Source organism: Dasypus novemcinctus, chromosome 10, assembly GCF_030445035.2.
Source record: "Dasypus novemcinctus isolate mDasNov1 chromosome 10, mDasNov1.1.hap2, whole genome shotgun sequence".
Lineage (NCBI taxonomy): Eukaryota > Metazoa > Chordata > Mammalia > Cingulata > Dasypodidae > Dasypus > Dasypus novemcinctus.
In genome coordinates, this window is record NC_080682.1 from 12,193,680 (window position 1) to 12,203,340 (window position 9,661).

The 9,661-nt window shown below is 40.1% G+C and overlaps 1 long non-coding RNA gene across 1 annotated transcript; it reads left to right on the top strand.

Moving 5' to 3' along the window:
- Positions 1 to 3,394: 3,394 nt before the first annotated feature.
- Positions 3,395 to 5,461, top strand: LOC139439793 (uncharacterized). Its single transcript, XR_011649894.1, has 2 exons — positions 3,395 to 3,762; positions 4,124 to 5,461. It is a non-coding gene; the product is annotated as an uncharacterized lncRNA (long non-coding RNA).
- Positions 5,462 to 9,661: the final 4,200 nt, after the last annotated feature.

A 9,661-nucleotide genomic window follows, 5' to 3' on the forward strand; every position in this document is an offset into this window, starting at 1 on the left:
TTAAAAGTTGGAGAGCTGGGTCCAGGCAAGGACAGAATTTCTGGCCACCAGGGGAAAGCATGTTTCATGCTCAGGTCGAGCCCAGGGCTCGTGGGAGACAGGCATGCTCCAAGGAATAGGCGTCCTAAGGACCTTGCTGATCCTTTAATAATCCCGTTACGTGTTTTGCTGGAAGAGACATACAAAAAATGACTCAGGGGAAGCGGACTTGGCCCAGTGGTTAGGGCATCCGCCTACCACATGGGAGGTCCACGGTTCAAACTCTGGGCCTCCTTGACCCATGTGGAGCTGGCCCATGCGCAGTGCTGATGTGCGCAAGGAGTGCCCTGCCACGCAGGCATGTCCCCCGCATAGGGGAGCCCCATGCGCAAGGAGTGCACCCGTAGGGAGAGCCGCCCAGCACGAAAGAAAGTTCAGTCTGCCCAGGAGTGGCACTGCACACACAGAGAGCTGACACAATAAGATGACGCAACAAAAAGAGACACAGATTCCTGGTGCCACTGACAACAATACAACAATGGCAGCAGACACAGAAGAACAAGCAGCGAATAGACACAGAGAGCAGACAACTGGGGTGAGGGGGGCGGGAAGGGGAGAGAAATAAATAAAAAATAAATCTTAAAAAAAAGAAAAGAAAAAGAAAAAGAAAATGACTCAGGCAGCGAATACACCATGGCAGTAAACTCCTACCCTGATAGGACAAGGACATGGGGACAGTCACGGAGGTCCATCTAACACCCTCCCAGAGACATCACTGTTCACAGAGCACCTCTGATGAGGGTTGGATTTTGACCCCCCCCACCCCAGCTTTACTATATTGGGGAGAGACTCAGAATTACACTGACTCTCCCTTTGGAGGATGAGGCAGGATTTGAATCGCTCTGACCCCCAAGACTTTGTTCTGAATGAACTCTCCTACAAACCCCTCCAGACAAAAGATACCCTTCATGGTGTGAGAAGCAGAAATGTGATTTGGAAATGTTCTGCAATCTGAGAGCTGCAGTCTTCTCAGTCATAAATAATAATGGCGTGCAAATTCATAGAGACAGAAAGTGAACTAGACGTTACCAGGGGCCAGGGGAAGGGGAATATACAGAGTTTCTGTTTGGGGTCATGAAAAAGTCTCAGGAATGGATGGCGGTGATGGTAGCACAACATTGTGAATGGAATTAAAACCACCGAAGGGCACACTTAAAAATGGTTAAAATGGAAACTTTTTTGTTACATATATTACATGGATAATAATAAAAGACTATTGTTGCAGAAAGGGAGCAGAGTTCAGATTCCTCAGGGTAAAGCAGTGGACGTGGTAAGTATGGTGTGACAGGGAAAGAATGAGGAGGGCAGAAAGGGGCTGTAAGATTTTCAGGACCAAGCGGGCCCTTGTTCCTTTTTGCTAAATGACCCCATATACCTAGGGCTCTGGTGACTTCGGGCTCCAGGATCTTTGCGGTTGGTATCTGTGGAACCACGTGAAGAATGTGCGGGTCTCATTTGCATGCCTAGAGCCCTCACTCTCACTCATCTAGGTGCCGGGCGGTCACTCTCTCCACATTTGGGTTATCTGAGCTTCTCTCTCTAGCACTGAGCTCTGACTCGAGGTTCCCATGAGAGAGGAAGACAGAGGGATTGACAGAGAGGGGCTCACTGTTAGTGTGGACACTGCTTTTACATGCTCAGCTGGCAGGGCATTCATTGCCTCTGAGCTTAACTATGGACTCCGAGATCACCAGAGATACTCCATAAAAAGAAGAGAGTTCTGCAAGTCAGGAAGGGTGCCCTCAAAGAAAGCTTTGTGATAGTCATCTATCTCTTCACAAGCAAGTGCTGGAGGAAAGAAGCAGGCACATCAATGTTGTTTCTGTTATTTAAAAAAAAATCCTTGAACACAGAGAGATGTTCACAACTCACTGTCAACTGAAAAAAAATAGGCAACAAATCAGCATGCACATAGCATGATCCAACTTTAGCACCAGAGAATTTGTATTTACTTTTTTTTTTAAAGATTTATTTATTTCTCTCTCTCCCCTCCCTCCCGCCCCAGTTGTCTGTTCTCTGTGTCTATTTGCTGCGTCTTCTTCTTTGTCCGCTTCTGTTCTTGTCAGCGGCTTGGGAATCTGTGTCTCTTTTTGTTGCGTCATCTTATTGTGTCAGCTCTTCGTGTGTGCAGCACCATTCCTGGGCAGGCTACACTTTCTTTCACCCTGAATGGCTCTCCTTACAGGGTGCACTCCCTGCGCATGGGGCTCCCCTACGTGGGGGACACCCCATGTGGCAGGGCACTCCTTGTGCGCATCAGCACTGCGCATGGGCCAGCTCCACACGGGTCAAGGAGGCTTGGGGTTTGAACCGCAGACCTCCCATGTGGTAGACGGACGCCCTAACCACTGGGCCAGGTCTGCCTCCCTGTGTTTCCTTTTGTTTGCATATAAGGGTGCATGTTTGGATGGAAAAAAAAGCCATGAGATTTTTACACCCCAATTTATTATCTTTACTTATGTTTGAGAGACTTAATATCTTCTTCTCAATGCTTTTTTATATTTTCCAAACATTCTAAAAAGAGAAATCTAGAGTTATGTAGGATCAAATTCCTGTATCAAACCTTCTTAGGATATATGTGTTGTCACCAAACCTTCTGGGAAGAGGTTACAGACACCTCTCTGACGGCTACTGGTGGCTGGACTTGTTTCATCAGGAGGCTGGTGGTCATTTCCACCTCCTCGATGGAAGTATCTCTGGGAGAAACCAGTCCCTGCTGGGGATGGTCATGGAGTGAGAGGATAGTGGTCATGGCAGTGAAGTCTAATACAGAGCTGGAGCTATCGGGAACTCCTGGCAACCTGTGCCAGACCCAGGACTCAGAGAAAAAGCCCATCATAGCCAGGAATGTGTCCACTATGTGGCAGATATGGCCCTGTCCAAGGGTCAGAAATCAGAATTCCAAGTCTGATCTTGCCATTTTCTTGCTGTGTGACCTTTCCTTTACCTCTCTTCACCCAAATTTCTCATGTGTTACACTGCTGTAACATAGCTTCCTCATAGATGTTTTATGAGTATCGTATAATCAATACAGAAAAAACTTACACACCTATAAATCATTACAAAAAGCAGTTTTTCTGATGCTTATTGTGGTTGGCAGAATAATGGCCCTACAGAGTCCATGCTCTAATGCCTGGAGCCTGTGAATATATTAGGCTAAATGGCAAAGAGGAATTAAGGTTTATCAGCTGACCTTAAAATAGGAAGATTCTCCCGGATTTTACCTGGGTGGGTCCAATGTAATGATAAGGAAACTTAAAGGTAGAAGAGGAAGAGAGAAGCGAGAACTATTGAGATGGCAGCTGAGAAAGACTCTGCCTAATGTTGCTGCCTTGGAAAATAGGGAAAGAGGCCACAAACCCAGGAAAGGTGACAGCCTCTAGAGGTCAAAATAAGGCAGGTTTCCCCTAGAACCTCCAGAAAGGAATGCAATCTTCCCACACTTTGCTTCTTTCTTTCTTTTCTTTTCTTTTTTAGGAAGTACCAGGGATTGAACCCAGGACCTTGCACATGCAAAGCATGTGCTCAGTCACTGAGCTACACTTGCTCCATTACGTCAGACTTCTGATGTGCAGAACATAATTTTTGTTTTAAGCTACTGAGTTTGCAGTAATTTGTCACAGCAACAAGAGAAAACGAATATACTTATTATTACTAACCTCTGCTGTTTCAGGCATTGCGATGGGCATCTCATTAAATCTATCCTCTCCAAAATCCAGTGGGGTAGGTATTATTATCTTCATTTTACAGACGAAGAAACTGAAGCATATGGACACTGTTACGTTGTCCAAATTTACAACAGATTTGAGGCAGAAGGTCCTGCTTTTTACCCACCTTAATTTAATATACTTCAACCTTTGTAAATGAATGTTGGGGATTACTTTTGTTGCTATAACTATTAAGACAAGTCTAGCAATGGTATCCCAAAAATTTGACTGTTAGATAATTAGACATGAGAACTTGCGTGTGTCTAAAATTGATTATCCAATTGAACAGTGAAAAGCTTAGATCTATTTCCTACAAGCCAACAACTGACCTACTAGCACTTCCCTGGAGGTGAAAAACTACAAGTTCTGTCCTGCAGGGGGTGCTTACCCTGGCTCCAGAAAGTATCTGGCTACGTAGAACACACAGCAGAGGAGAAGAATCCCAGTGAGAGCAGCAGGAAAGCCAACATCACCTTCATGGCTGACCCAGGTGGCCGGGACAATGTTTAAAGGCTGAGGAAGGAATTCTACTTCTCTGTTGCCTGCTGCTTTTATCCCTGGCAGGCCTGTCTGTGTAGTTCTCACCTGAAAGAGTTCTTATTTGGGCTATTTGCAGGTGACTCACAGCATGCCCTGGGGGACACACAAAGGAGAACAGAAAGGTCCAAGGGCTGAATGACTTACCTACTCTCTGGCCCCTGGAAGGCAAGATATGAGTCATAATCACATTCATCTACCACTGGCCCGTCCCCAAGGGCATTGGAAGGGGTATTAGATTTTTTTGGACATCTAGCCAAGATAAGTGACTACTGCCTTCCTGGAGGGAAGGTGGCAGGTTGGTTGATGCTGTTTGTAGGCAATCAGGTCCTGCTCCTTCGACTGCAAGGCCTGGGTTCTTGAATCCTTGTGCAGGACCTCCTTTCTGAAACTGACCTCAGATTATCTTTGGGGAATCCTTACTCCACTCCTTTTTTGTCTTCCTTCCTTAGAATGAAGGAGCAGGGCTCAGAGCCCAAGTCTTTATGGAGCCTCTGGAAACAACAAGTAGTAAGCCAGATGGATGAACTATCTTGAGTAAGAGGATACAGTTACCCTCTTCTCTTCACACAGAATTACAGGAGTCACACCAAGTAGAACTAATGAGTACTCCAAGCAATTTGGTTCCATTATTTCACTACTGATTGATCACACAAACTGTTTTTAGGCAGGGTCAACAAAGAAAGGGATGAAAAGCTAAGGTCCCTGCTTTCATGATGTGTAGAGAGACCTAAACATCCAGAAAGCCACAAGAACTCCAAGAAAGATAAACACAAAGAAATAGAAACAGACACGTCATAGTACAGATGATAAAAACCAAAGACAAGAAGAAAATCTTGAAAGCAGTAGGAAAAGGACCTGTCACTTATAAGGAAACCCCAATAAAATGTACAGCTTACTTCTCATCAGAAGCAATGGAGACCAGAGGCACTAGGATAACATAATCAAAATGAACAGAGGAAAAAACCTGCCTATATCCAGCAAAGCTATCTTTCAAAAATGAAGGTGAGATAGATAAATTTTCATGTAAACAAAAAACTAATTACATTTGTTGCTAGCAGACCTGCCTTGCAAGAAATACTAATGGAAGGTTTTCAGACTGGAAGTGACTTAGATAGCAATTTGAATCCATATGATAAAACAAAGAGCACCATAAAGGTAGTTACATAATTATAAAAGAGAGTAATAAATACGTATTCTCCTTTCTTCTCTTAATTGATATAAAAAGGTACTGTGTAAAACAATGTGTATATAATCTATAATAATATGTATATAACATATATAGCATGTAGAAATGTAATAAAACAGTACAAAGGAGGAAAGTGGGAGCAGAGTTGTACTGGGCTAAAGAAATGGCTCTGTGTTAATTCAAATCCAAAGGACAGGGAAGCGGACTTGGCCCAGTGGATAGAGCATCTGTCTATCACATGGGAGGTCCGCGGTTCAAACCCCGGGCCTCCTTGACCCGTGTGCAGCTGGCCTGTGCGCAGTGCTGATGTGTGCAAGGAGTGCCGTGCCACGCAGGGGTGTCCCCCGCGTAGGGGAGCCCCACGCGCAAGGAGTGCGCCCCGTGAGGAGGGCCGCTCAGGGCGAAAGAAATTGCAGCCTGCCCAAGAATGGTGCCGCACACACGGAGAGCTGACACAGCAAGATGATGCAACAAAAAGAAACACAGATTCCTGGTGCCACTGGTAAAGATAGACGTGGTCACAGAAGAACACACAGTGAATGGACACAGAGAGTAGACAACTGGGGGGCGGGGGAGGGGAGTGGCGGAGAGGGAAGGGGAGAGAAAGAAATAAAATAAATCTTTAAGAAAAAAAATCCAAAAGACAAAAAAAGAGAACTAGAAATGATAAATTGGAAGATTACTATAATAAAGACTATAAATATATACTTGTTTTCCTTTCTTCTCTCCACTTCATTGAAAGACATAAATTTTGTAAAGTAATGTATTGTTGGGTTTGTAGTATATATGGATTTAATATGTATAAAATAATACCACTGAAAGGGGAGAACAGGGATGGAGCTATATGGGAGTAACTTTTCTTTATCACACTGGAGTTGAGATAGTATAAATTTAAGTTGATTCTGATAAGTTAAGATGTATATGGTAAGCCCTAGAGTGACCAGTAAAGAAATACCTAAAAATACGTAGTGAAAAAAATCACTAAATTAACATGCTGCCCTAGAAAATATTCGCTTAATGTAAAAGAAAGAAGGACTAGAGGAACAAAACCCCCGTAATACATAAAAAACAAAGAGTAACATGGAAGACACAAATACAACTAAATCAAGAATAATATTAAAAGTATAAGGAATAAACAATCCAATCAAAATGCAGATATTGTCACACATTAAAAAAACAAGATCCAATTATATGCTGTCTACAGAAGATCACATAGATTCAAAGATATATAAAGAAGAATATTTTATAATGATAAAAGTGTCAATGCACCAGGATGAGAAAACAACCATACAAACATATACACCAAACAATAGAGCACCAAAATACCTGAGGCAAAAACTCACAGAAATGTAAGGAGAAATAGACAACTCAATGTAATGGATGAAAACTTCAATACTCCACTTTCAATAATGGATAGAAAAACTAGGCTGGAGATTAACAAGGGTATAGAAGACTTGAACACCACGTAAACCAACTAGACCTAAGAAACATCTGTAGAACACTCTATCCAACAACAGCTGAACTCTTTCCAAGTGTACATGGAATATTGTTCAAGATAGACCATATAGTAGACAATAAAACAAACCTCAATAAATTTAAAAATATTGAAATAATACAAAATATATTTTCTTACCACAATAGAATACAATAGAAATCAATAACCAGAAGAAAATTTGGGATACTCACAGTATGTGGAAGTTAAAGCTCTCATATATGACTAGTCAAAGAAGAAACCCTAAAAAAAATTAGAAACTACTTTAAGATGAACGAAAATTATGACACAACATGTCAAAACTTATAAGATGAAACTAAAGCAGTGTTTAGAAGGGATTTTATAGCTGAAGATGTCAAGGTTAAGGAAGAGCTCAAATCTTTCTTCTTTTCTTCTCCCTTCCCTCTTAAGACACTGGAAAAGAAGAGCAAATGAAACTAAACAAGCAGAAGGAAGGAAGCAATAAAGAATACATTAGAATAGAAATTAATGAAATATAGAATAGAGAAAGAGTAGAGAAAATCAGTGGAACAAAAACTGGTTCTTTGGAAAGATGAACAAAATTGATAAACTTTCAACTAGATTGCCCAAGACAAAAAAGAGAGAAGACTTAAATTACCAGAATCAGAAATGAAAATAGGGACATTATGACCAAACTTACAAAAGTAAGAAAGATTATCATGGAATGTTATGAGCAATTGTGTGCCAATATATTAGATAACTTAGATAAAATTGACAAATTCTGAGTAAGATACAAACTATCAAAGCTAACTCAAGAAGTAATAGATAATATGAATAGACCTACAGTAACTGAAGAGATTGGATTAGTAATTTTAAAAAAAGGTACCCACCAAGAAAAGCCCAGCCCCATATGACTTCACTACTGAATTCTACCAACTACTTAAAGAAGTATTAGTACCAATATCCCACAAACTCTTCCCTCCCCCCCAAAAATTGAAGAGGAAACAATTTCCAACTCATTCTATGAGGCCAGTAATACCCTGAAACAAAAGCCAAACAAAGACATCACAAGAAAACTACAGACCAACATCTTTTATGAATATAGATATGAAAACCTCAATAAAATACTAGCAAACCAAATCCAGCTAAATATAAAAAGAGCTACACAGCAAGATCAAATAGGATTTATACTAGAAATGCAAGATTGGCTTAACATAGAAAATTAAAAACAACTAAGATGATCTCAATAGACACAGAAAAAACACTTCATAAAATCTAACACCCATTCATGAAAAAACACTCAGCAAACTAGGAATAGAACTTCCTCTATCTGATAAAGATCATCTATAAAAACCCATAGCCAATGTCATACTTAATGGTGAAAGAATGGATGATTTTCCCCTAAGATAAGGAACAAGACAACTGCATCTGCTTCACCACTTCTGTTGATCATTGTACTGGTAGTCCTAGTTAGGGAAACCAGTCAAGGAAAACAAACAAAAGGCATCCAGATTGGAAAAAGCATAAGTGAAACTATCTCTATTTGCAAATGAAATGATCTTGTATATAAAAAAATTTTTTTTGAATTAGTGATTTCAGCAATGTTTCAGGATATAAGATCAATACATAAAAATTAATTATATTTCTATATATTTGCAATGAACAATCCGAAAATGAAATTAAGAAGACAATTCATCTATAATAGCATCAAAAATAAAATACTTTGGAATAAATTTAATAAAAGAAATAAAAATTGTTTTGAAAACTACAAAGCATTGTTGAAAGAAGAAGTTAAAGAGGATGTAAATGGGAAAACATCCTGTGTTCATGGACCGGAAGACTTAATATTGTTAAAATGGTAGTCTTTCCAGAATGGATCAGTGGATTCAATGCAATCCTTATCAGAATTCCAGCTGACTTCTTTGTAGAAATTTACCAGTTGATTGTAAAATACATATGGAATTACAAGGGACCTAGAATAGCCAAAACAATCTTGAAAAAGGAGGAAAAGTAGTAAAACTCTCACTTCCCAATTTCAAAACTTGCTGTGAAGCGTTGGTAATCAAGACATTGTGGTGCTATCATAAGGCACATAGATCACATAGATCAATGAAATATTACCGAGTGTCCAAACATAACTCATTTGTCTATGGTGATCTGATTTTCAGTGAGGTGCCAAGATCATTTGAAAGAGAAAGAATAATCTTTTCAGAAAACAGTCCTGGGACCAGTGGATAGCTGCATTCAAAAGTATGAAGTTGGGCACTTACATCACATCATACAAAAATTAACTAAAATAGATTAAACTCATAAATGCAAGAGATAAAACTATAAAAATCTTAGAAGAAACCTAGAGGCTATCCTCATTACTGATGATTTGGCAGTGGGTTCTTAAACCTGACACAAAAAGCATGAGCAAATAAAGTAAGTAAAACTGCACTTCATACAAATAAAAGACTTTTTGCATGAAAAACCCTATCAAGAGCGCAAAGAGACAACTCATAGAATGGGAGAAAATATTTGCAAATCATGTATGATGACAGACTTATGCCTAGTATATAGAAAGAACTCTTACAACTCATTAATAAAAAGACAAACTAGATCTAAAGCAAGCAGAAGAAAGGAAATAACAAAGATTAGAGCATAGAGGAAGAAAAAAAACCCAATAGAGGCAACCAAAAAAACCAAATGTTGATTACTTGAAAGATCAATAAAATTGACAAACCTTTAGTTAGA